Below are 27,842 nucleotides of genomic sequence, written 5' to 3'. Positions count from 1 at the left end.
GCGGCCAAAACGGAATATAGTTAATTGGATCGTTCGTAAGGCGCGACAAATCAGGAAAGTCCAAAGTTGCGATAAACGGTAACTGACGATTAGGGTCCCTAAAACTCTGGGTCATGAGACCAGCCCCAGGAGGAGGATATCCAGGATAACTAGGAATTGGAATTGCATTTGGGATATTATATCCTCCCGGAAAACCAGGATTAACCGGACCGTACTGGGGTTGTTGAGGTTGTTGATATGTATACCCAGGGTACAATTGATACTTATAGACTGGCTGCTGCACAACATGACCGAATTGGTACTGTCCCTGGTACGGTTGATAAGTAAATTGAGGTTGACTTGTGGCAATCGTACTTGAACCAGGTTGTCCTACAATCATTTAAACCGAAGTTTGAATTGTGGATCCAGACTGAGGTAAAGATGTCTGAGGAGTTGATACAGGAACAGTAGAAGCCGGAGCTGTCGATACTCCAGAAGTAGGTGGGGTAGATTGAACAGATGTTGTAGCAGCCGTTTGAGGCGGAGTATGAGGCGTACTAGGCCCAGGCTGAGAAACTATAGAAGGTGCAAAAGTTTGAATAGTAGACTGGACAGGTTGCTGGGGTGAACCAGAAACCAAGGGTTGTCCAGTTTGAGATGACAATTGTACATTCGGTTGCAAGACCTGTTGAGTTTGAGATGGATCCCACACTAAATTTATTCCGGGGTACAAATCCATAACAGGTTGAGAATATTGAGGACCATAACCGGGTTGAGGGTAGGGTTGATAATTCAATGGTACATTTCTAGCTCCTTGAACATATGATTGACCGGAAGGTGGTTGGAAACCTTGGTTCGGGTACTGACCTTGAGGTTGATAACCTTGAGGCACATACTGATACTGGGGTTGACCTTGAGGTACATATTGATATTAGGGTTGACCTTGAGGTACATATTGAGTCTGGGGTTGACCTTGAGGAATGTACTGTCCCATAGGTATGTACTGTCCTTGAGGTTGCCCCCCAGGCGCAAATTAGGTACCTTGAGGTTGCCCCCCAGGCGATAATTGAGGACTTTGAGGCTGCCCCCCAGGACGTAATTGGCCACCTTGAGGTTGAGGGTTAGGAATAGTACCTGACATCATGAGAATATATTCTACACTCAACGGCTTAGTTCCATTATTTCCAGTTAATAACCCTTGTTCAATAGGTTGAGGAGATGCTCCTGAAAAAGTACTAGTAAGTGACTGATACCCAGAGGGAATAGAAGGACCGCTGTATAAAAAAGTTTCTGGAGATTGAGAAAACATGGACGACTGTCTTGACATATTTAACGGAGGATAGTAACCCCTAGGTGTTGGGTGAAAAGGAATACGAGGTGGTGAAAAACTTAGTCCCGGGTTTTCCAAGAAATTGGTCAATGAAAGATACCAAGCACTGCTCCTAGGTGGACTGTAAAAAATTGATTCACACTCCCTATGTTCTATAACAGGTTGACTTTCACGGATAGGGATACCTTCTTCTTCCAGAGTAGCAAGTTCTTCAATAGCTATAAGTCCAGAAGGAAGATTTTGGGTAATTATTCTTTCTACCCTGGGTGAACCAGGACCACTATAAGCTGGAGAGGTAAATCGATGTTGGAGTAGCAGCAAATTCAGTTTCAGGTTCAGATATTTCAGGTTCCTCACCTAAATCACTAGTAGATGAAAAACTACCAGTAACTTTGGAAACGGACACAGATTGTGGATTATAATCTGCTACTAAAGATTGATAATCTGGATGTACCACTAAAGAAGATTCTCCTTCTTCAGGTGACGCAAATCTACTGTCTCTAGGAGTTACAAGGGCTCGTAACCCTTCAGGCTGGCTCGGTGAAAACTCAGGAGGTTGGCCCCGAAGTCTACGGGACTTCCTCGGTAATTCAGCCACGATTAAATATTTTAACTACTTCACACGCAAACAAAGAAAAATCTCAATGAAAGCCACCTAAAGCCTCTAAAGAACCAAACAAATTGAATCACACGCCTAAAGAATCTAGGAGATCAAACCACACACAAACAGTAACTTTTCGTACTGAAAACACTAGTTGGTGATGAAATCCAACGTCGTAGAGTTCAATACAGAAATGACGGTTGGAACAGTTACCTCGACAACCTGCTTAATGAATAGACTGGCACAAGTTTCTCCACTAAACCGTCTCGAGTGAAGAGAACCCCCCAGAAAATCCAAGTGAGTCTAGCCGACGTCTACTCCAAGTATAGTGGGATCTTTCCGCCACCGTCACCTTAGGAAGAATCCTATAGAATATGGTCACTATGGTTACCAACAGAAACAAATATACCTGGGGGAACAGTCTACGATCCGATACACACGCAAGGGCCGAGTAACAAGCTCAATCCCCTTGAAGGCTCCTTGACATAATCCAAGGTTTACCAACAAGTGACCCTAGGCTCCTCGAAAATGGTTAATCCGAGGTTTACCGTTTTTAATACATGAATATCTGGCATCGTTCCCAATGAGGAAGGATTGATTCCCACACTGGTTCGGACACGATCTCGTGCTTCTCCTTTAAGAGGAGCTTTCCCAGAGCATAGATGTAACAATTGGATTTTTCTCCTACCGCAAGATACAACTACTTGTTTGTTTTACTGTCTTGGAGAGTTAATTACTCCCTACTCCAAGACACTAGCCTAAGCTATATTGGTGTAATAGAGCCCTAGAAATAAAAATATTACTAGATATATTTTACTTTAAGCATTATTTTTATTGGTTTTTCTTTAAGTCAAGAGGTGCGGAGATGAAACTTATGGTGTGAAGACTCAACTCGAAATCACTAAAAAATGCACTTAAGATGATAAGCAATCATTTTCCTTCAATAAATTTCTAGCTAGGAAAGAGTTTGAGAATGCAAATGCTTGTAAACACAAATCTTTTCCTTAACAAACAAATCAAAAGAAGAGCTTTTTGTCTTTTCCAATGCACTCAAAACGAGACAACTAGTTATGTTCACAAAAAAATCCTTTTTCTTTCAAACACTCAAATACTACAAAAGCAAACTTTTTCCAAAAGAGATTTTTTTTATTTTTTATAAAACACTCAAAACTATGGAAAAAACTAATCTTGAGATCTATAAATTCTAAGAACTATCTAAAGTAAAAGCTTACAAGATTTCTTTTCAAGGATGTTTTACTTAGCTATAAGCAAACTAAGGACTAATTTGTCCAGAATCACAAATTAGTCAAAAAACAACCAATTTTTTGTTTTCTTTTCTAAAAATGAAATCCAAACTTTTAACACAAGTCTTTTCAAAGTTTCGCAAAGAGAAATAACAAGATGGATTCCTCAACAAAGGTAGATTTTGCAAATGCTCAGACTCATAAGAAGGCCACTAAAAAACAAGGTGATCTGAGGCTTCTACATCTTCTAAGCTCTGAGCTACTACAAGACCAGAATGAAAACCAAGCCCGGTAACCAAAACTTCTAGGAATTTCACCTAAAACCCTAACACTAATGGAATTAACCTAAGAAAAGTTCCTGACAAGTCACATGCAGGTCTGGGCAGGGGATAACAACACCTAAACAAAAACTAAGTTGACTAAAAGAGAAAATCTTAAATTTTCCAAAATTTTGACAGGGTCCGCAGGCCCACAATTCACACAGGTGTGGTACCGCTCTGTGTGAAAAGCAAAAGTGCAGATAGGTCCGCACTGTGTTGCAAGCCGAGGGTGCGGTCCTCTCCCAAAGTTATAAAAAACAAAAAATAAGCGAAGATCTACTAAATCTACCCAATTCCACACACAACAAGCCAAAAAAAGAAACAAAAACACGGTTTCTCAAGTCAAAGTAAAGCAAATCAAGAAATCAAGTCCCTAGTGGAGTTGCCATTTTGTCACACGGAATGAGTCGTTCTTGCGGACAAGATCGACCTCCCTAGTATCTAACAATATCTAGTGACAAGAAAACCAATCAAAAACTATCCTTCTCTAAATATGCAATTTATAGACAAAGGCAAACAAGTGTTTTAGGCCTACCTTGGGTCCAATGCAAGTTTGTGGAAGCCTCGCTCCTTTGATCCAAATGAGCTCCCTTGTAGCGAATCTGCAAGCACAAACAAGCAAACAAATTAAATAGCACCTGAAAAACCAATGTAATAAAGCATACTTAACATGATGATCAAGGAATTCATGAAACAAATGACATAAGACAATTTGTTGAGAAAAATGAATATGATTGTATTAATTCAAATCAAAGAAGAACTTTACAACCTTTGCCTTGATGTTGTACAAGCTCCTCCCAGGGTCCAACAAGAAGTCTCCTCTACTTTGACAAGTTTCACTCTCTTCCCAATGAAGCCAAAAGGTATGTGATCTCTCCTCTCAAGCTTAACTAGGAAGTCTCAATTCCACCAGCATTTACCCTAAAAAATGTTCAGCTTCTAACTTCTTTAGCAACCATCCCAATGCCTTAATTTATAGTGCAATGGAGGGAAGTTACTAGGTCCACCTTCAAAGGGATAAAGCCCTCCTTCAAAGGGATAGTTCCTCTCATCAAGGGATTAGCTCCTTCTCTTTTGGGATGCATGAACCACCTAAGAGTGAACCATCCACGTCAAAATTCCTTCTAGAATCATCTAGAATTAACCCAAAGTGAGTTTTTTAGAATAAACTTGCGCCTTTTTGACTTTCACAGGGGTCCGCACCCACTCCTTTAGAGATAGAGCGTTCAAGTCCGCAGGTAATATGAACAGGGGGTGCGGGACCACAGGTAACAGTGAGAGAAAGTGTGGAACCAGAGCTTTGTTGATTTTTAATGTCCTTCTCTCATTTTCAAAGCTTGACATGAAGAGCTGAGGTTTGAGACTTGCTTAGGAGGACAGTATGAATAATGATAGACCCATACTGACTGCAAATAGTCATGGTGACAATATTTTGTGTAACACTAGGTCTGCGTGACATCTAACAGGTCCTCATTTTCTTTGGTGAATTGCTCAAGGAACTGTTTGTTGCAGAGCTTTTGCAGCTCTGGTAACTGGTACATTAGTCGTAGGCTGTTTGCTGAGAAAGATCCCATGACCTCTTGCCTGTGATTTTTGAAGGTTCTGTCTGTGATGTCTACCTTGTCAATTACCCATTTGACCATATCCGTGTATGGGATTATATTTGGTCTTGCAGCTATGCGGTGTAGGAACGAACATGCTATTTCAAAATAGGAGGTGTCAGATGACTCCTGAGCATCGACCGTGGACTTTGTTACCAGTGGCTTGGACTGTTCTTCTTCTAACAAGTTATACAGGGTCTCCCACATCAAAGTTCCTGTGTCCTTGCTGCATGTGGTATCAGAGAAAAGAGGCACCATTTCTAATTTCTCAGATGTAGTCGTCTTTCCCTTCTTTCCCATTGTTTCTAACGATGTTCTCTGTGGCATTTTCCTAAAATGGAGAAAAATAGAAGTTATTGGATAAACACAAGCAGGAATGACAGTGATAATAAATGATACAGTTAACCTAAAAAATGTGACAAGATAGAAGATTTTATTCAAAACACAGATGAAAAGATATTGTATCACGTCGAGCCACTCTTTAACATAAATGCCATTAATATTATTAAATGGACACTAAGTTTTATTATCATTGAATTTATTACTCATTAAAATACCGCATCTCTCAAACGAAAAGGAAAAACTTTAAGGTGGCAAGTTTGAACTATGAGAACGCTGATTTTGTGATTGCGATAAGATTATCGCAATATCGCAAATCACACTATCGCAAATTTTTGGTTGTGCGCTTTCTTAAAGTTTTTAATATTCCGCGAGATGCGAGATAAGAGGCATATTCTTTATTGTTTAGAGTGTAGTTTGCCTAAAGGAGTGATTACATCATAAAGTGCTTTTCACTACCTGGCGAACTTAACTTACAATTTATAACATTTTCTTTTATCTGGTCCAGTTTTATTGCACTTCACAAGCTTGCGGAGTTCATAGATTGGGATTTTAAGTAAATTGATGTGATGCGATAAGGTTGACTCATTCTATCGTAGTATCGCTTTTCATATATTTCGACATGCTTTTGCGAGTTACGTCCTTTGTGAACACCAATATGAGAATGAGATAAGCGCTTCATTTTATAGGAAATGCCTTAAGTCTTAGTTTTGAATGAAAAGTCTAATGATGTCTAAGTTAAATGCGATGATTCATTCTATCACAATTCATGGATTTTGTTTGTTAATTATCTTTCTAACACACTCATTTGAGCAGTATGCGAAGAAACGAGAATTGCTAGTCTTAAAGGGTTTCGACTTGATATCTCGATTTATTCATAAAAGTTTAAAAGAAAGCGTCTAAGTGCTAATTTTTTTCTTGGAGGGTTTTTATAAAGGGTCCCCATTTATTAATAGAATATTAATTATTAAATCAATAAAATGGGGAGGTTTTTGAATAGCACAACAATTGGTGATTCGTTGTAAGAACCAGTTACCTCTAATAGTTTTTTGAAATTTATAAAACTTCCAAAATAAAGATAGTTTAGAAAATAGGAAATACATGAAATCTAAGATAAGTAACATTTCTTTGAATAAGAAAAAAAAATCGACCTAGTTATCATCCATTTGATTATCCTTTCCAAAATGAAAATTCCTTTGTCTACATCAGTCTTTACTTGGTTTTAAAGATAAAGAAAGGGGCTCTCACAGATTAGCTTTTAGATGTACTCATTTGTCATAGGTAGAGCCTATGTTGCTAGCAGGAATCCATGGCCTCGACAGGGTTACCTTTTAACCAACAATGATTTAGTATCCCATCTATATAAGAGTGCAATTTTTAAAGATAAATTTAGATTCATATACTTCTTTTTTCTTTCTTTTCTAAACAATTTATTTTTCTTCTTAAAGGTTATTGTCTTGGTTTGGTGGCCAAAATTGACAATGACATTCACTAGTTGTAACTCAACTGAACAAGCTGGCTTGTGATGAAACCCCTTGTCTCTTGATTAAAATAATCTCAAGCCATTGCCCTGTTTTGATGTGCAATATTAGTAATGTCAATTTATTATTTCCCTATGAACATGGTAAGTCGGCTCTTTATGAGACCTATTATCCTTTAAGTTTAAGTATATTTTATAATTACACTCTAAAAAGGGAAACGTTTACTAGATGGGGAGAATCATTGACCCCTTGAGAGTTTCTGGATGATAATGATAGAGTTAAGGATGCTTTTCTGTAGAGAGTCTTTGCTTTGTTATAGATAATTTTCTTCACTGATGGTAGAACAAAGGTTTCTTTATAAAGTTGAGGTTTTGCAAAGGACAAGTAATTTTGGTGGAAAACAAGAAGGTTTCAGAGTAATAGAACTTAGCTTATGTTTCAAATGTGAAAATTATCCTCTCAACAATCTCTACTTATACAAGTGAAAAGTCAAAATATAAAAGAGATTATTATTGTAAAGGCCAAAAGTAAATGTAATTTAACTTTTATTTTCCTAGAAAAAGTAAATGAAATAGTGTACAACTGATAGAAGAGGTTATCTTCTATGAAAAATATTTCTTCAAAATATGCACATTAACAGGTAGAGAATCTCTCTTGCCTGATAAATCTTGCAGTAAAAAGGTGGATGGGTTGATTTTCTCCACAATCTGAAATGGGCCAAGCTTCATTCTTTGGAATTTGGTATGCTTACCTTTTTCCTCATGTGCTTTATCCCACTTCAATACAAGGTGTCTGAGCTGAAATGATTTAGGACTTACAAAATTTGCATCAAATGAAGATTTAACTAATTGTTGATGATGTGCATGTGTGATTTTGGCTTTGTCTCTTTCTTCTTCAAGCTTGAGGATTTGCGATTGCCTTAACTGCATAGTAGAGGAAGGAGTTTCTTCAATAAATTTAACCAGGGCTAGAGAGATAATAGCTATATTTGTAGGGAGAACAACCTCTTTCCTATAAACCAAATTGAAAGGAGAAGTGCCTATTGAGGCCTTCTGTGTTATTTGATCTACCCATAGAGAAAATGTTAAAGGTTTGTGCCAATTTTTCTAACTTTGATCAACTGTTCATTTGATAATTCTTATGAGAGTTTTGTTTGTAGATTCAGCCAAACCATTTCCCTGAGGATAATAGTTAGCAGAATATTTAAGTTTAAAACCTATTTTAAGAGAAAATTTTGTCATAACATTGTGTGTGAAATAAGATGCATTGTCAAACATGAGGGCAGTTGGTAGGCCAAATCTGGTAATAATAAATTGATCAATAAATTCAATGATGTTTTTAGAATTGGCTACCTTAAGTGGAATCACTTCCACCCATTTTTGAATTAATCAATTGCTGTAAGGATGTATCTATGCTTCTTTGAAGAGTGAGGAATGATCTCACCTATTATGTCTAGTCCCCATTGTTCAAATGGCTATTCAATGTTGATCGACTGTAATGGTAATGCTGGTTTCCTCTTTCTTCCAACAACTATTTGAAAAATTTTACATTTCCTTACATATTCGTGTGCATCTTTGAATAAGGTTGGCCAATAATAACCAACATGCAAGATTTTATGTGCTGTTGTGTCTCCTCCAAAATGTCCACCAGCTGGTCCATCATGGAGTTCCTGCAAAACCTTTTGGGCCTTAGATTTTTCAATGCATCTAAGAAAAATAGAATCATAATTTTTCCTAAAAAACACATCATTAATGATTTCATACTGCTTAGCTTTTATCCTCAAAGCCCTTTTTCTTTTGTAACTTAGTTGCATAGGGGAATATCCATTTTTCAAGTAAAATATGATATCAACATATTTAGATTTAGTATCATTGAGGCTTACCTCACATATTTGTATATCATCACCTGAATCTTGTAGTGCTGGTAAGTTGGATGCTCCTGCTAACATTTTGCAAAAACCTTGACCTTTAACAATTTTAGCTGGTCTGATCTCAATGTCATATTCTTGCAGTGTTGTTACCCAATTTTCTCTTTTCTCACCTACTTCTCTTTGCATTAGTAAATTTCTCACTGCTGAGAATGGGACTACTACCTTAGTGTGAGTCTTGAGAAGAAAGGGTTTGAAATTCTTTATTGATTTGAAAACAGCGAAAGCTTGTTTTTCAACGTCTGAATAGTTTAATTCAACCCCTTGCAAATTGGAGCTAAAAAAAGAAATTGGTGCTTCGATTTTATCATCATTGACCTGTGTCAATATAGCTACATATGATGTCTCAGAAGCAAAGGTATATAAAATGAAATGATTAGAAAAATTCGGAGTTGCTAAAGAGGGAGCATTTATGATTGCTTGTTTAATTAAATTAAAAGCTTCATGCTTGGTATGTCCCCATTTAAAAACAAATTTTTTCTTAATCATAGATTGGAGGGGTAAAACAATTCGTGAAAAGTCAGGGACAAATCTTTTGACAAAATTTATCTGACCTAGGAAAGATTGCATGGATTTTTTATTATAAGGTAAAGATATTTTAGAAATTTCTCTTATCCTATTGGGATCAATAAGAATTCCTTCTTTGGATATGATAAATCCAAGGAACTTTCCTTCACTCAAGGCAAAGAAATATTTCTTGGGATTGAGAGAAATTCCATACCTCTAACAATGCTCAAAGATTTGTTTTAAACCCTTTAAATGATTATTGCGCTTTTTTGAATACATAGTTATGTCATCTAAATAAATTACCACTAATTTATACACAAAACCTTTGAAAGCCATGTCCATGGCTCTCTCAAATGTTGCACCATCATTGATTAACCCAAATTGCATCTTTTGATAGGAATAGGTGCCCCATTTGGTTTGAAACGTGGTCATTAGCCAGTCATATGGATGTACGAGAATCTAATTATAACCTAAAAATCCATCCAGAAAGGACATCAGTTCTGAGCCTGCAACTGATTACAGTATCTGTTCCATAGGCGGTAATGGAAAGTTATCCTTCTGACAAGCTTTGTTGATATTGTGAAAGTCTATATATATTTGAATATCACCATTATTTTTCCTGTCTGGAACAAGGTTAGAAACCCACCTTGAATGCCTAACAGGAAAAAATATTTTGGCTTTGAGAAGCTTATTCAATTTAGATTTGATCTGATTTTATAAATTCAAATGAATCTTTCTCAACTTCTGTTGCACGAGCTTTTCATCGGATATCATGGGAATGGTATGTTGAATGATGGAAGCATCATATGTCTTAAGATCTTCATAGTTCCAAGAAAAGCCATTTTTGTACTTCTTTAACAAATGAATAAAGTCTAATATTTTATCAAGTGTAAGACCAAGTCCTAGATTGATATTTTGAGGTTTAAGGTCAATTCCAAGATTAACTAATTCAAAATTAAAAGTTGAACTTTGAAATTTTGAGTTAGTGGGTTTCTTGAACCTATCCTTAAGATCATATAAGTCCTCCAGCGTAACCACAGATTTAGGCATGGAGTTTGCAGTCATTTCTTGCTTAAGATGGCTCCCATGTTGATTTTAATCTATTATCTGGTCATCGTAAGAGCCTTCAGATGTTATAAAACTTATAATATCCAGATCATTATTAAAGACTCGCCAATTGGTGATATTGTTGGGAATAGAAGGCCTAAAAATTAATTCAATAGAAAAGTGATTAGGGCCATAATCTCTTGGTGGATTGAGCTTGGATGCAACATTAGCCAAAAGATTGACACTTGGATTTTGGAGTCTTGGGACAGGGGAAATGTTAAATGCTGTAAAATGAGAGGTGAGGAACTACACTAGTGATTGAAAATGTTTCAAATGACCAAAGAGACAACGTATAGTATTCCTTACCTGTCTGATTAAAATTTCTGAATCTCCAAACTCTTGAAGATATTTGATATCAAGGCCGATGGCTTTATACAACCCTTGAAATAATGGTTGATATTCGGCAGTGTTATTTGTGCATTCGAATTCAAGTCTACATGCTAACATAGTTTTTTCCCCTTCTGGGATAACTAATATGCATCTTGCTCCATCTCCATCATTAGATTTAGATCCATCAAAATATAATTTCCAAAATAAGGACTTAAATATATGTTTATCTACAAAATTTATAAATTTAGAAGCATTTGTTTGAGAATAATTTTCAACTTGCGATATAACAAAATTTTCCAAGAAGGGTGAAGTATTTGCATTAACATTTCCTAGAAATGATTCAACTGAATAATTTCCAATGATATTGTTATTGTATGCGAAGGGTTCATTTTCTCCCTCTAGCTCTGTGACGATATAGTTTTGATGTTTCTCACAGTCAACCCTTATTTGATTCAGCTTACCATTATAAGGAAGCCACATGTGGGACCATTCGATTGCAAAATAGCCATGAAGCTTTTCTGACCAGTCTCTACTAAGGATTAGACCATAGAATTCAGGGATATCAGCCACAAGAATGTCAATGACTTGACATACTTTCGGGTTTGATGAGAATCAAATAGTGACTTGATTGAGTTCCCCTATAACTTCGAATTCATATCAGTCTAACTGCAAGATGCAAACAACAGATTTTTAGGGCTCCATATTCAATTTCGTACAAACTGTTCTTGGTAGAATGTTGGATGAAGCTCTAGAACGAATTAAACAATTGTGTATATTTTTATTGAAAAATTCAAATGTCAAAAGAAATGGAGGTGTATGGGATTTGGATCTTCCTCCTATTAGAGCGATATCAGTTGAATTGATTTTGTCTAATGAGGTAGTAGGAGGCCTTCCCATTTCTTGAGCAGCTTGTGAGATTACAGTAGTGGGAAGAGGAGAAGTAGGGACTTCTTTTAGTTCTTTGAGAAATAGCTTCTGTTGATGTTTTAACTTTCTAAGCTCATGGAATGTAATATTAGCCCTAGTATTTTTCATATCTTCAACGATGTTTCATTCCATTTCATCAGAGACTAGCAGGGTTTTAGCTGAAGGTGAAGAATTTGATTGAGGAGGAGTGGTTTGAGTGGATTTTGGGGAAGATTTGTTACCTATTGCTTTATCTTTGGAAGATGGAGTTGATGCTTTCTAATTTGGATTTGTTTGTGGCAAATATTCATTGCTTCTACTTCTGGTTGCAACATGTAATGCTTCTTGTGCTTCTTCATTAGGAAGAATGAAATCCCACATTCCTTGTAATTCAACTACTTTTTCGTCATCAGTTTGTTCTCCAGCTGTTGAGATTTCTTCTTCCTCCACATCTGATTCAACATTTGATATTGTATTTGGAGGCTTAGCGTCAGAGGAAGGATTTCTCTTGTAAGGTCTATAATCTTTCCTTGAGGAAGTCTCAGTTACCTGTTTTTTGATGTCGACCATTTCATTGGACATGGTTTTAAGGACCTTTTACAATCCTTCAAGATCAAAAGAATCTTTCAGTGCTTTTTTCTTCCACTCATCCCTAAAATTTACCTTCTTGGTTTTTCATTCTTCTAATGCATTCTTTTTCTCTAAAGCTAAAATGCATTTTTCTACAACTATGGCTTCTTTCATGTTTTTTGCCAAAGTTGGTTTGGCAGCCCTATCGAAAAAAATAGCTACGTTTGAGGGAAGAGAAGAAATGTACCATTCATTTTGGACTTCATCACTGGGCTTGGATGCCGTTGGGATCTTATTCAATAACTTATTAAAACATGAATTGAAGTCCTTAATCAGTTCTCTAGGTTCAACTTTCAAGTTGGAGAGATCATTGAGAAGAGTAGCTGTCGATTGGTCATCTCCAAACTTGGTTAAGAACTACTCTTGAAAGGCATCCCAACTATTAATGAAACCAGATGGCAATGAAAAATACCATGATCCTATTGATCCTTGTAAGGTATAAGGGAATATTCTTATAACTACATCTTCTTCTACCTCTGGATTCAGATTTATGGACTACATAAAGTTGTTTGTGTGTTCTTCAACAGGTAGACCATTATCAGGGTTAAATTTTGGAAACAATTTCATTATATGTGTAGGTAGTGGGTGTAATGGTCCTGCCATTCGAACAACTCCTAGATTTTCCCATGGTCTTTGAGCCTTAATGGATACCTGTGTAGAGGAAGATGTTCCAGTAGTTGAAGGTGATTGGGTAGAGGAGGCTTGTGCTCCAGTACCAGTGTAAATCACAATCTGGAGTTGTGAGGTGGATGATTGATTTTGTGATGAAGTGGATGGAATGAATGAGGGTGTTTCAGGTGATGATAAGAGAATCTCACTATGAGCTTTAGAGTGTGTTTTCTTAGTTTTCCTTCAGTTTGGTAGAGGGAATTCAAATGGGGGGATCCAAATTTTTTCTCTCTGTGATCTAGTTAACCTTTGAGGGGAAGGAAACTGAGAAGAAACACTAGCTTGGGTAACTTAGATTCTTCTTGTGATAAAGAAATCCCCTAGAGTTTATGGATTAAAGACTGAACTTAAGGAGTTTCTATAGAAGAAGATTGATCTGATTTCTTTGGGATCACAGTAGTGGATTCTAAAGATTTTTTTACAACCTCTCGCCTAGGATTTTGGGATTTGGGGATTATTTTCTGGTGGTTCACGGACACCTGTGGTCACTGGGTGGCCACTACGTCGACGGAAATATCTGAGCTTGATCAAGGGTATCAAGCCTCACAGCCAATAGCTAGGCCTAACCCCAAGGGCTTCGGGGAGAATTGACCTTGTGACTTCCTGAATGGCGAGGCACTTATTTGACCAGTTGAGCTAACCCTTGGGGCTATGTGACCGAGAAGTTGGAGGTGATGGTGATGGATTTTTAATCTTAGAATGGCTTACTGATTTAGATTTTCTTACCATTCATATTTAGGCCCTCCTTCTAGCGCCAAAATGTTGAAGCCTCAAAAATCATTGCAACAACATGGGGGAAAACCACTCAGTCCGGACCTTGAAAGAAGCTCCTTTTCCGTTTGGTATAGTGGCTCCGACTAGGGATAATGGGACCAGTTTCCCATAAAATATTTGATAGTGTTGGTGGGATGATATATGATGTAACAAAAAATGATTAAGTTAAGTGTAATCTATTCTAACTACTAAACACATGCATATATCCTAATTTAACACTATTTAACTATAAGTATACTTGATAATCAAATAAAATATGTGATCTACAATGGTGTCTTAAAGAAATTGGTAATAAATATCATTCAACTGCAACAAGAAATTAAATCGTTTAATAATAATCGTTTTGGATAAATAGTTAGACAAAACAATTGAGAAAAATATATCACATATAAAATCGTTCATGTATTCAAAACAGAATCAGAGCTAACATCATACAAAAGTGCAATAATGCTAAAACTATAATTCAAACTTTCATACATAAAACAATTGAAAGAAGAAGTATCGCTTAATACATAAATAAAACATGATCATAAGATAAAAGTACCATATATGATAAGTTTTGCTCATGTGCTTCAACAATATTGACCCAATTTCAATTAATCCAACACATTCTAAGAGTACAAAAGTGCATTTCAGTAGAGCATGCTATATATTTAAAAGACAATAGATCTTGTTCCATTCATTTCATCAAAAACTCCTCAAAAGTATAGAAGTGCAATGTTTTGAAAAGTATTTTTGATAAATTTATGGACCCCTCTCTAAATGCATGAGAGGGGTTTAAATACTAAACTATATATCTTAAAATAGATTATTACAAAAATAGCTGAGGAGGTTTCAAACAACCTTCCTCAGAATATGAAAAAATAAAACTAAAATAAAAATAAATTAATGATTAACTCCTTTGAACTTGATCTCTAAGGTCGCAAATATCAGTCATGGGCTTGAGCTGAGGCGGTTGACTAATCGCAGATTTTAACTGCCCAAAAAATATGGCATCTATTAGTGCTGGCACCATATTTTGTGTAGAGGTGGTTAAACAACTCATAGTCATCCACTGGCTGTGTGGTTTCACCAAAAACTACCAGTATGCTTCCCAATTTAGCTTGTTTAACTATTTGATTGCCTCCACCTTTTCCAGTGTTGCCTATTTCCACTGCTTCTCTAGCTATTTGACATTCAGAAGAAATCTTGGTACACATTCCTTGACAATATTGGCACCATGAAGATTTTAATTAATGGCTTCTATTATGTTGTTGGCTGCTATCGTTGTTGCCCTTTCCACATATTTCAACTGAGAACATAATATCTTTATGAGACTCTTCTAGCTTTGGTAGATCGACCTTTCTTCCATCCTCTAATTCTTGCCGGGTGTTAAATTTAGAAATCCTTTTGTGGATTTCATCGTACTCAAACCTCATATCAATAACTTGGTTTGTTAATTTATCATTGGTCTTGCAATAAGGATTTATTTTCAAGATTTTCTGGCAAAATACTTCCTTTTTCTGCATTAGTAGGGAATTAAGGCTGAGTGCTTCCTTGATGAATTCGTCAATTTGCAGATTATCTTTACATTTATCTATCATGGGTTGTATCTATGAATCCTTTTCTGCTAAGTTGGCTTGGTGTTGTATTCTCATCTGTTCGAATTCCTTTTGGAGCTGGGCTACTTGTAATTCTGCTTGTTGATTAGATTTTTATTGGGCTAATTGTTGTTCTAGCAGCAGAATTCTCTATTCCTTTTCCTTGAGAAGCATTTGGACCTCTGTTGCCTTATCAATAGTTTTTGTGGCATAGGTTCCTGTGAATTGTGATAACTTTGTGAAATTCTCAGATGGGTCGATAGGTGAGTCTTTCCATACGATGTCCATTGGTTCATTTTCCAGAGTTGTAATAGCCACATCATCCAGTTTTCTTTTTCTTCCTTTGTCTCTTGACTACAACTTTGTGGGTAGGACTATAGAATACATCTAGCAGAGGTATTTCCTCAATTCTTAAAACAATTTCTCAAGTAGGAGTAGTAGGAATGACTTCAATGTCTTGAGTGCCTGTAGCTACTTCCCATGTTGTTTCTAGATTTTAATTATGCTAGGTTTTCTTGGGAGTTTGCATTCTAGATGTTTTCTCAGGGTTTGTATCTGTGTGGAGATTTTTGTTGAACTGTTCCCATTCTTGTTCCAGGTCAATAATTGGAGTTTTTCCTAACTGAGTTGAAGTAGAGGCAACCTCTACTTATTTCTTTGCTAAGGCTTGCTTGACTGTCTCCTCTGTAGTTCCAACTGTGTCTTTTTTAGACTCTTTATTTGTGTTTCCTCCCCCATTTTTAGACTGCCACTTTGAGTGCTCTGACTCATGCGTAGATCTGTCTTGGGTTTCTTCTTCAGAGTTTTCTTTGGAGATACCCTCCCAACTTACGCTAGGAGTTGGAACCCTTATTGGTTCAATCTGTAGTAGGTCCAATGGGACCTTTAATAATATCTTTTTCTTGTACACATGAAAAGACTTAACATCTTCCTGGGTCAAAAGTTGTGATTCCATATGCAAAACTTGTGAAAATTTTTCTGCCTGTAGGAAGAGGTCATCAAAGGCGTCCTCTTCGTGGATGAATTGTTTTACTTTTTCCATAGTAGTAAATTCCTTAAAAGTGCCATTTGGGTCGTACTGCATTCCCGAAACTGTAGCAAATTGCAAAGATTTAATAATCTCTTCTTCTTTTAATGCATGTCCATAATCATGTAGTGCAAAAGCACCACATTGTAATGGAAATGTAGGCCAAATGGCTTTCTTCTTCTCTTTCAGTCCTCTGCTTAATCTGCCTTCCCCTGCTGTTTGGTAGGCTATTTCTCTAGCCATTAGTTTGTTGGGGACATAATATGGGAGGACATGCAGTTTACCAATGCTCCAAAAAACTATGATTTAGGTGAATGTTTCTTCCCCAAACCACCTGGCTACTGGCAAGATATCTATTTCAGCCTCTTTAGAAAACCTAGGGGCGGTTATGTTGTACACTTCTCTATGAATGGGTAGCATAAACCCTTGATAGATTTTATAAAAATGGGGGTGGAATTGAGATTCCCATAAAATTTTATGGTATATATGGATGGGAATTGAATTCTGTACAGTCTACTTCCACCCCATATTGGGAAATTGAGAACAAAAATAGATTGCATCCATAAAAAAAGAACTCATGAAGAAAGGGGGAAAAATCCTTAAAGAAGAACTTATTTTCCTTCTATATTCTATAATGGCCTTAGCCAAATTGTATGATAAAATTTGGATACAGTTCATTATTGTTGCATTCACTACTGCATCTATTAACAGGAGCCATTCCATGGAAAACTTGGTGCTATCGGGTCTACCGAATAACCTACATATCATTTCTCCTGCGAAACTATGAGGGGGAGAAATGGATGCCATTGAGTACATACCAGTTTTATCCCGTTTGAGCTTACCCTCACTTGATTTCCAGGTCTGCGTGACGTCTAATAGGTCCTCAATTTTCTTTGGCGAATTGTTCAAGGAACTATTTGTTGTAGATCTTTTGCGGCTCTAGTAACTGGTACATTAGTCATAGGCTATATGTTGAGAAAGACCCCATGACCTCTTGCATGTTATTCTTGAAGGTTCTATCTGTAATGTCTACCTCTTCAATTACCCATTTGACCATATCCATGTATGGGATTATCTTTGGTCTCACAACTATGCGGTGTAGGAACGAACATGCTGTTTCGAAATAGGAGGCGTTAGATGACTCCTGAGCATATGCCGTGGCCTTTGTTACCCTTGGCCTAGGATTTTATTCTTCCAAAAAGTTATACTTGGCCTCGCACGTTGAAGTTCCTGCGTCCTTGCTACATGTGGTATTAGAGAAAAGAGGCACCATTTCTGATTTCTCAGATGTAGTCATCTTTCCCTTCTTTCCCATTGTTTCTAACGATGTTCTCTATGGAGTCTTACTGAAATGGAGAAAAATGGAAGTTATCGGATAAACACCAATGGAAATGACAGTGAGAATAAATGATACAGTTAGCCTAAAAAAGGTGACAAGATATGAGCTTTTATTGAAAACGCAGATGAAAATATATTGTATCACTTCGAGCCACTCTTTATCATAAATGCCATTAATCTTGTTAAATAGACACTGAGGCTTCTTATCATTGCCTTTATTACTCATTAAACTACCATATCACAAACGGAAAGGAAAAACTTTAAGGTGGCAAGTTTGAACTGTGAGAATGCCAATTTTGCGATTGCAATAAGATTATCGCAATATTGGAAATCACACTATCACTATTGGGCATGGAATCCCCCTACAACATGTTTTGGGGCTCAAAGCCCAAGTTTTGGTCAAATAATGTTGTAAGACTCCGCAAATTGTGGGCGCAAAGCGCGAAATGTTTGTTGAGTCATAGGGTTGTCTACCCTAAGTTTTGTAATGTACTGTCAGCCTACCCATGGTCCGCGGACCATGGGATTGTATAAATAGAGCGAGGCTCTAAGTTGTAAAGAGAATTAAAGGATAGAAGAAAATGAATGGTGTCTAGAAGATAGAGAGCATAGAGAAGAAGTCTAAGTGTCTTGGGTCGTAGTAGTAGGAAGAGGCTCTATAGCTAAGTGCGTAGAGGCCTAGTAGAGTCCTCACTTGAGTGCGTGAGCCCATACAGTTAAGTGTGCAGGGCGGAGTCGAGTCTGTAACCCAAGAAGAAGGATAATAAAGAGAAGTTTGATTCCAAATATTGTGTATCTGCATTTGTATTACTTTCTATGCATTTATACTATTATGTTTATCGCGCGCACTTATATGAATACTGAACACTGTTAAGTATAATTGTTCTCATACAGATAAGTTAAGTAATTAGATAATATCGGGTTAACAGTAAGGAACTTGGGTAATAACACAGATCAGGCGTCGAGCAGGGCTGTGCGAAGGCAGCATCGTAGGCTGCAAGGGATTGATAGATGCGCGTAGCTATGTGCATGTAGGGTCAAACTGTGGACCACCGAAAAACCATCAGACATCTCTAGGGTGCAGAAACCTAGTTCTAGCACCCTCCCATACTCCTTTGAGTGAGACCTCAGTCTCTAGACTATTGCCGAAAGGACCAGTAGTACCAAGATTTGTTTGGCTAAATCATATCTGAACCCGGGTCAGGCCCATACAAGCCAACAAATGGTTCCGTTGCTAGGATCGAGATCTGCATAAGAGATTTCTAATGTCGTGTCACTGGAATCCAACAAAGAAAGAAATTGAAGGGTGGTTGGACAAGAAGATTCACGAGTTTGCAGTACAGGAAACAGGAATCCGTGAGTATCTAAGGAATAGTGGTTAGAGCGCTACTTATATATGGACATCCACGAAATTTTCTTTGCATCCTTTCCTTCTAAGTTGTATGAGTGGATTGCAAAGCTAGCAGACAATCAGGGAAGGTGTAGACTCGACAAACCAATCGTGTGGACTCCGGAATTAGTGCGCAGACTAGAAGCATCAGGGGATAAGATCACGCGAGCTATGGACCATTGGCTCGATCTAATTATAGGAGGATTTATCACTAAGTTCGTGGTAGATACGACCATCAACTACAGTGAGGGGGAACGACACTTCCTCAAGGGATTGTGAGGTAAGTATATTAAATCTTTGAACACTTGGATTAAGATGCTATTATGTGAAAATCAGGTTATGCGAATAAATTAATGTTTGGGACTACGCAAAGTGGAGGAAGTGAAGAATTAGAAACTAGTCCCTTAATTTCACCCTCATGGGAAGGCGAGGAAGAGCTCGCGAGAGTTTATTCGAGAAGCACGGTCAGTCTAATAAGGCAACAAATTCCGTGCTGACCACTTCCACCTACACCACCACCCATCTCACCATCCTCACCTCCATCTCCACCCACCCCACCTCTGCCACCACCATAGTTCAATATGGTGAGTGCAATCAAACTACCAATATTCAGAGGGGTAGGGAATGAAGATCCAGACCAATTCTAGTTCGTGGTAAGGGTGGTATGGGAAGCACAAGAAGTCGTGGATGACAATATCAAGAAGGCTACGCTGGTAAGTGCATTGCAGGATTGCGCATTAACATGGTACATTAAGCATTCTAATGACCATCCAAATGCAAGAATCACAGAAATCCAAACCGCGTTGAATAGGGAATTTAGCAGGCCAAAGTCGGAGACACAATCAATTATCGGGTTTAAGGAGATCGTGATGCTCCCGGGTGAGACCCCCTCGGATTTGGACTAAAGACTGAAGAGTATGATTCGTGAAGCTAATATGACTTTGACAGATGGACAACACTATGCATGGTTTGTAGCGTCACTAACACCGCATTTAAGGATGGTGTTGTCACAACAAAATCTTTCCACTTAGGCCGAAGCTTTGGAGATGGAAATGAGATTGCATGAGACCCCTATACAAGACCCCAGTCTCGGAATCCAACAAATCCATGTGTAAATGCAAAATCTGTTTATGAAGATGCAGAGTTTGAAACAGGACAGGACACATCGGCTAGAAGTGCGTGAGGAGGTATGGTGCATAAAATGTAAAGGCCAGGGGCATGACAAGGACCACTGTCCAGTGTTCATGAATTACTTGGCGGGAGGAGCGCCGATACCGTTAAGACCTGAGGCACAAGCAGGACCAAGCACGGCGCCTGAACTATGGTGCACAATCTATCAGATAGGAGGAAAACACACTACGTATAATTGTCATCTATTGTAGAAGTATACACAGACGTCCCAACAATTGTTTTGTAATTTCTGCAGGTCGGTAGACCATGATGAATGCACCTGAAGAAGCTATGAACTAATGATGGATCAGATTCCTGTCTACAGGGTGCAGACCGAAACGCGAGACCTCGACCTAAATGCAGGAATGGCGCGCGCTGGATTTCAGGGGTACAGACGAGGTTGAGGTGGAATGGGACCAGGAAGGGGTCGCGAACAACTTATTTGTTACAATTGTAGGGCACTAGGACACTATGCTTGCGATTGTACAAACCCGACAAGGATATCATGTTTTTATTGTACCTAGTTTGATCATGACGCAGAAGACTGCCCTACATTGATAGCGAGGCTGTGCGAAAATGGGGTACTCCAGCCTCCTCCGACTCAGAATTTGCAGATGATGAGGTCTAAGCTGTGCGAAGAAGACCCAAATGTAAACATAGTGCTCATGAGCGATATGACCATTGATGATGATAAAGGTAAGAAGTCAGAAGAAAGTGTGTGGGTTCGCAAGGCTCCTACAATGAAAATCGAATTTGATTTAGAACATGTGAAGGAGACATTCATGGAAGCTAAGAAGAGCTTCATGGAGGCCTCCACTTCAGGTAGTAAAGATCAACTAGAACTAGGGATGGATCCTTCAATGCTCACTACCTTTCTAGAGACATGCATGAAACTGCTACGCGACAACAAGACAGTTAAAGGACTACAGGAAATTATCACTAGGTGAGTAGGGTCAGGAGAACCACGTGTAGTCCGAAAACTTAGAAATCATGCATTGCACACAGGAAGGGAAATGAGGTTGACTGCGCAAATCCGCGAGTATGAAATGGATCAGGTAATCCTGGATCTCTGATAAGATGTGAATGTATTGCCAAAACAAACATGGGAACACATGGTTAGACCCGCGCTACAATGGTCTCCTATTTAGTTGTGAATGGCGAACCAACAGAAGATCTTGCCCATGGGAAGATTGCAAAGGGTAACGGTCGATATTGAAGGTGCGAGTGTGTAGGCAGATTCTTAAGTGATAGAGATTGTCGATGACAACAATCCCTATCTCGTGCTACTAGGAATAGACTGGGCCACCAATATGAATGGAGTTATAAATTTGAAGAAGCGCAAAATGATTTTTGAGAAACAGTCACTATGCGTAGTAGTACCACTAGATCCAGCCGAAGGAGCATGATACACTGAACCAGTGTGCGATGATGATAGTTATGATGATATCGATTGCATCTACAAGATAACCATGCGAGAACAAGATTGGGTGACCTCGAATGCAGATGGTAGGATTTTGTGGGAGCGCGAAAGCCCCTGCACTTTAGATTCAGAAGAAGAAATAGAGTGCTGGCAGAATTGACTGCATGAAGTAACAACACTTAATTGCAACATGATGATTAGATCGCTATGCTATGTGAAAACAGAGGCAAGGGACCTGCCTATGTATGATGGGCTGACAGTGGTGGATGAATTCCTGGAAAAATTTGAAAGCGCAGTACCAGAACAACAGCGATTCGATGCTGTGAAATGGGCACTGTGCGCAATGCCTGCAAGATGGTGGGGTACGCATCAGGGAAGTTTTGAGGACTAGTGCAGATGCAGAAGGATGATGCAATATGATTTGGGAAACTGTAGATGTAGCTGGTAGGCAAGTATGACAGACAGGATGATCCACACACACACCTTGCAAAATGGATCAAGGTCTACGAGGAAGAGACACAGCCTGAATGGGTACATTTATTCTATCATACCCTAGATGTCATACCCATGAATTGGTATACTGAAATGGAGCTCCGCCATGGTACGAATGAATGGGATGTCTTGTGTGAGGGATTTCTATTAAATTTCATGTTTGAAGATCCTTGGTGGGATACTGTTGACGGTGCGCTACAAGTAGTAAAAGCAGCTATCTTCAAAATACCCTAAGAGCCAATGGAAGTACTTCAGCTAGATTGGGTGGAACAGCTGAGCTGCGCACTAGAGTCTTACAATGTAAATGTTGAGGAGGATGATGAGGACCCACGAAATATTAACATTCTAGAAACGGAAGGCTGTCGCAAGATTTGAGGACCATCAATTGAGGATCCCAACATCACCGCACCTCTAAAAACAAAGTAGGTAAACATTGGAATGGAGGCGGAGCTGAACTACGCAACGCTTGGAGATTATTAGGACGATGCCACGGTGGATAAGGTCGTTGAGTTACTCCATGAATACCAAGAATTGTTCACAACCAAAATTACGGACTTAAAAGGGATCGTTGGCAACTTAGGGATGATAAAGATCACCCTGAAACCTGACGCGAAGCTAGTTAAGCAGTGGCCTTACCGCTTGAATCCAAAGTATAAAGAAAAGGTCCACGATAAATTAGACAAAATGATCACAACTAGAATTATTGAGCCAGTGGAAGAATTTGATTGGGTGAGTCCTATGGTAGTACAGGAGAAAAAGCTGAAGGGTGAAATAAGAATATGCGTGGACCTTAGGAAGCTGAACGACGCCTGTGTACATGATCCATTCCTAACACACTTCACAGATGAAGTACTGGAGAATGTTGGCAGTTAGGAAGCATACTCATTCACAGATGGGTTCTCAGGGTACCATCAGATCGAGATTGCACCGGAAGGCAGGAGCAAAATGACCTTCACAACAGAATGGGGCTGCTTTCAGTACACCGTTATGCCATTTGGACTGAAGAATGCGCCAGCCATCTTTTTACGCATCATTGTGGTTGCGTTCAAAGAATACATCCACAAGTTCTTGGAGGTCTATTTGGATGATTGGACTCTCTTTGGCTTAGTTAAGCACCATGTAGCAAGCTTACGCTTGATGCTGGATACTTCCTACCGACACCAGATTGCGCTAAACCTTAAGAAGTGCACATTCCTCGTTCCCTTTGGAAACCTGCTGGGACATGTGGTCTGCAAACAAGGACTGATGGTGGACCCTGTAAAGATAGCCATTATTTTAAATTTGGAAGCACCGTAAAGTGTGAAACAACTGCGCACTACCTTGGGACACACCGGATACTACAAGAAGTTCATCAAAAGTTATGCCCAAATAACAACGCCAATGGAAAAGCTACTGAAAGAAGATGTTACATATTGTTGGAATGATCATTTCATGAAGAGTTTGGATGTTCTGAAGGGGAAACTAGCCTCCGCTCCAATATTGGTCTTCCCAAAATGGGAAGTGGAGTTTCATGTACATGTTGATGCATTGTGTATTGCGCTGGGAGCAGTACTCACACAGGAGGGAGTAGAGGGCGTGGATCACTCGATCACATTTGCAAGTCAGAGATTGTCCAAAGTAGAAAAGAACTATTCCACCACCGAGCATGAGGGGTTAGCGATGGTGTACGCACTCCAAAAATACCAACACTATTTACTCGAAAGATATTTCAAGATGTATACCAACAATTCCGTGTTGAAATAACTAGTGAATAAGCCTGTGTTGGGGGAGAACATATGCAGATGGCTCTTACTATTCCAAGAATATGATTTTGAGGTCATAGTCAAGTTGGGACGCCTGAACACAGGACCAGATCACTTGTCATGAATTGAGACAAGCGAGGAACCAACGAATTTGGAGGAGGGACTACCTAATGCACAACCCTTTGCACTGCGCGTCGTGGATGGAAACTTCGAAGATATAATTCATTTTCTAACAACAGGGACTACACCGAAGGAATACTTAGTCCAACAGAAAAAGGAATTGGTGGTGCACACAACGGACTTTTCTGTCATCCCGGGTCACCTTTACAAAATGTGCAATGATGAGATATTGCGAAGATACATACCTGAATTTGAATGAGGTTAGATCCTCACGGAAGCACATGGGGGTGTTGAAGGAGGAAACTATGAAGACACGTGACTACACAAAATATTCTTCGTGCAAGGTTATGGTGGCCAACCCTGCACTAGGATTCGAAAGTGCACTGTAAGGCCTGCGATATATTCCAAAGGACTGGAAAACCATCATGGAGGGACGAGATGCCATTAAATCCACAAATGACACTGCAGCCATTTGAAAAATGGGTAATCGACTTTGTGGGATTGATCAAACCTCAAGGAAAGACGGGTGCGTGCTACATCATCACTGCGATGGAGTACCTGAAACGATGGGTAGAAGCGCAGCTGGTCAAAGATTGCACGGCTGCTACGACTGCGAAGTTTTTGTTCGAAAACATGTTGACCTGATTTGGCTGTCCAAAAATCTTAATGAGTGATCACAGAACACATTTATTGAATGAAACCATCAGAGCGCTCATAGAAGAGTTCCAGGTGTATCATCACAAAAGTACACCATACCACCCACAAGCTAATGGGACAGTAGAGGAATTCAAAAAAATACTGGAGACTGCACTAACCCAAGTGTGCAATGCACAATGAAACGACTGGGACCTGCATGTACCTACTGTACTATGGGCTTACAGGACAACGTGTAAGAAATTGTCAGGACATACACCTTTCTGGTTAGTCTATGGCATGGAAGCTGTCATGCTGATGGAATACATCGTACCTTGTCTGCGAATAGCAGCACTCACAGGCATGACAACCGTGAAGCTCTGGAAGAAAGGCTCGCACAGTTAAAATAACTCGAGGAAGAATGGTTTCTAGTTGGATTTCATCAGTAGGTACAAAAGCAGTGTGAAAATTCCTGGCACGACTGCCATATCAAGTTGTGCACCTTCAAGGTAAATGAATTAGTGCTGCAATATGACAGTAAGTTTGAAAAATTCCTGGGAAAATTCAGAATGCACTGGCTGGGACCCTATGTGGTTAACGAGGTTACAGATAGAGGTGCCGTCCAGCTAGTCAAACTAAATGGAGAACCCTTCCCAGGAAAAGTAAACGACAGTCACTTGAAGCCCTACACGGGTGGGCCGGCTACCTAACTAACTAGCCAAATCACAGTCTTTGCAACCCGAGGAGCTGGACAAGGGCATGGGACTACAAACATACGCAACAGATGCTAGTACAAAGGTAAGGATACAATTCAAACACATAGGGTTTAGAAGCAAGAATGCAGCAAGTTCAGCAGACAGCAGCACAGTGCGTTGCAGACATTCAGGCCATTCAGGATTAGTTGGAGGGACTCCACACCAAGATAGCCGCATCGACAGAGTGACTCGAGGGCGAGTCATGATGTTTGTGTTGGGGGGCTGTTGGACATGGAATCCCACCATGTTATAGAAATTTTTGTGCCTTGCAGCACCAAGCATGAAATGTCCATAAACTAAGGGCTCCTAAGTCCCTAAAAGTGTTGTTCCAACCCCTAAAGGAACAAGGTCAACAAATTATAGCTTCTCCCAGAAGTTCTCCACCAGAAACTGCTCAGAATCAGTCAAATCAGGATCATTTCAGCTACTCCACTGGCTAGCTGCGTTGCATAGCACCTAAATACACTAGCTGGGTGCGTTGCAACGCACCTAAATGCACTATCAAGGTGCGTTGAGCGGGAAATGACAAATGGCAGTGCCATTCCGCAAGGTGGAAAGACAATGGAAGCTTCCAGAATCTTCTCCAATGACACTTGCCTCACTGAGTTCGACCAAGGATGAGTAAGAGGCTTTTAGTCTCCAAGTGGAAGCAAGAACTGACAGAGAGAAGACACTAGTCAAATCATAAGCTGACTCATCCTCCTTGCATACATCTATATATGGATCCCTCATCCCAGAGATCCAGAGGCTGGAATTTTGTATATTGCAAAGAATTGCTGTTGGTTTTGAGATAGATATCAGAGTATTGGGTGATTTATGCTTTGTTGGAGGTGAAGAAGGGGCTTCTTTGCTGGGAGGTTGATGCTGGATCAGGAATCATCGGTTGTAACTCCTCCTGGATCTTCTTGTTATATCAATAAAACTATTTGAGTTTCTCCTACATGCTTGTGTATCATTGATGCTTGTTACATTTGTATGTTTAGCTTAAATCTGATCCTAAGCTTTTTATGAATATAGATCCATGTCTTTGTGTAGTTTTCTTCTTCTGTGATCTTACAGGAACTTGGTGAAGCTGGGCAAGTAAGGGAGCAGGTAGCTGGAAGCTGTCAAAGAAGAGAGGGATTGTATCAAAGGATTAGCGCAAGACATGGGTCGGTTCTTTCTATCCCCCTCTATCTTTAATTCATAAAGGAAATACAAAAGTAGTTTTCTCTGTTTGTTTCTAAGGCAGCTGTCACACCTTAGTGGGATAGAGCAGTTCTAAATAGACACTTTTCCTGGTAACAAAATGGCGACTCCGCTGGGGACCATTGTCTAATTAGTTTGTTTGTGTATCTTTTTGCTGTTTGTTTCATAAACTTATAAGTAGCATTCGAACTGCATTTGCCATAACAAATGCAAAGTAGACATCTGCTACTTCAATCCATTCACTGGATCTGTTTATGATTTGAACAGCTGATTCACAAATGATCTGATTGCCCTTTGTGATAGCTCTTAGACCCTCCTTAGATCTACCCTCTGATTGTGCATTACTGATTGCTTTTACTCGGCCAAAAACCAAAGACTAAACTGTAGACCGTGACCCAGAACCCGAATAGAATTCTCGTTTTTGCCCCAGCGCAGGTACTGTGAAGAGTTCCTGCATTTCAGCGCAGTTCCCGAGAGGGCAACCTGCGCTGCAATCCAGTTTCTCTGTGTTACAGGTGCACTGATCAGACTAGCCTTGTGCAGCTGAGGTTCTTGTGCTTCATTCTTTCCAGTTTTGTCTCTGATTTTTGCAACCTGTGATCAGTGTATGTGTCTGTTTAAAAACCCCTTTTCCTTGCTGTTATTCCGCCTCATTTGTACAAAAGAACTGTAGATGTTTTTGTGTGTTTTTTGGGTCGTTTACAGTTTTCCATTGCAAAAGTAGAATAGTCGTACTGTCGTCCTTTGATTTAGATCTGTCGCAAGTGTCGATTTCGATCATAGGAGAAAGTTTGATTGCTGTTGATGGTTGACTAAAATTTTACTTTTGCCTTTGGTCTGAATTTATGTTTTTCTAGTGTCAAAAACGAGTGTTTATTTCAAAATCGTAAAGTGTCGTAATCGTCTTTATCTTTTGATTTCGAAAAGAAGCTTGTTTGTGTTTGTCGCTTGAAAGCAAATTCAGATTTGTACATCAACTTTCTTTTTAGCATCAATATTAAGAAAGTCAAAAACAAATACATGCACATGGGCATTTGCATATTGACAGTCTGTTTGGCTTGATTTAGGAAAGTGCATTTACAGTGTGCTCTTTGCTCTTTGTGAAAAGATTGTGTCTTTCTTTTCCCCTTGTAGCTAGGATTTTCATTGCTGAAAAGAGATAAAAGTTTGCTTATCATCTTTAGATTGAATTTTAGGAATTACATCTACATCTCGTGGTGAACCCAAAAGGAAAACTTCATA

The sequence above is a fragment of the Pinus tabuliformis genome, chromosome 2_1, assembly GCF_031772625.1.
Source record: "Pinus tabuliformis cultivar Carrire ecotype Pingquan chromosome 2_1, CPIR1, whole genome shotgun sequence".
In the NCBI taxonomy this organism is placed as follows: domain Eukaryota; kingdom Viridiplantae; phylum Streptophyta; class Pinopsida; order Pinales; family Pinaceae; genus Pinus; species Pinus tabuliformis.
The sequence above is the reverse complement of the archived record's forward strand: the minus strand, read 5'-3'. Positions refer to the sequence as shown.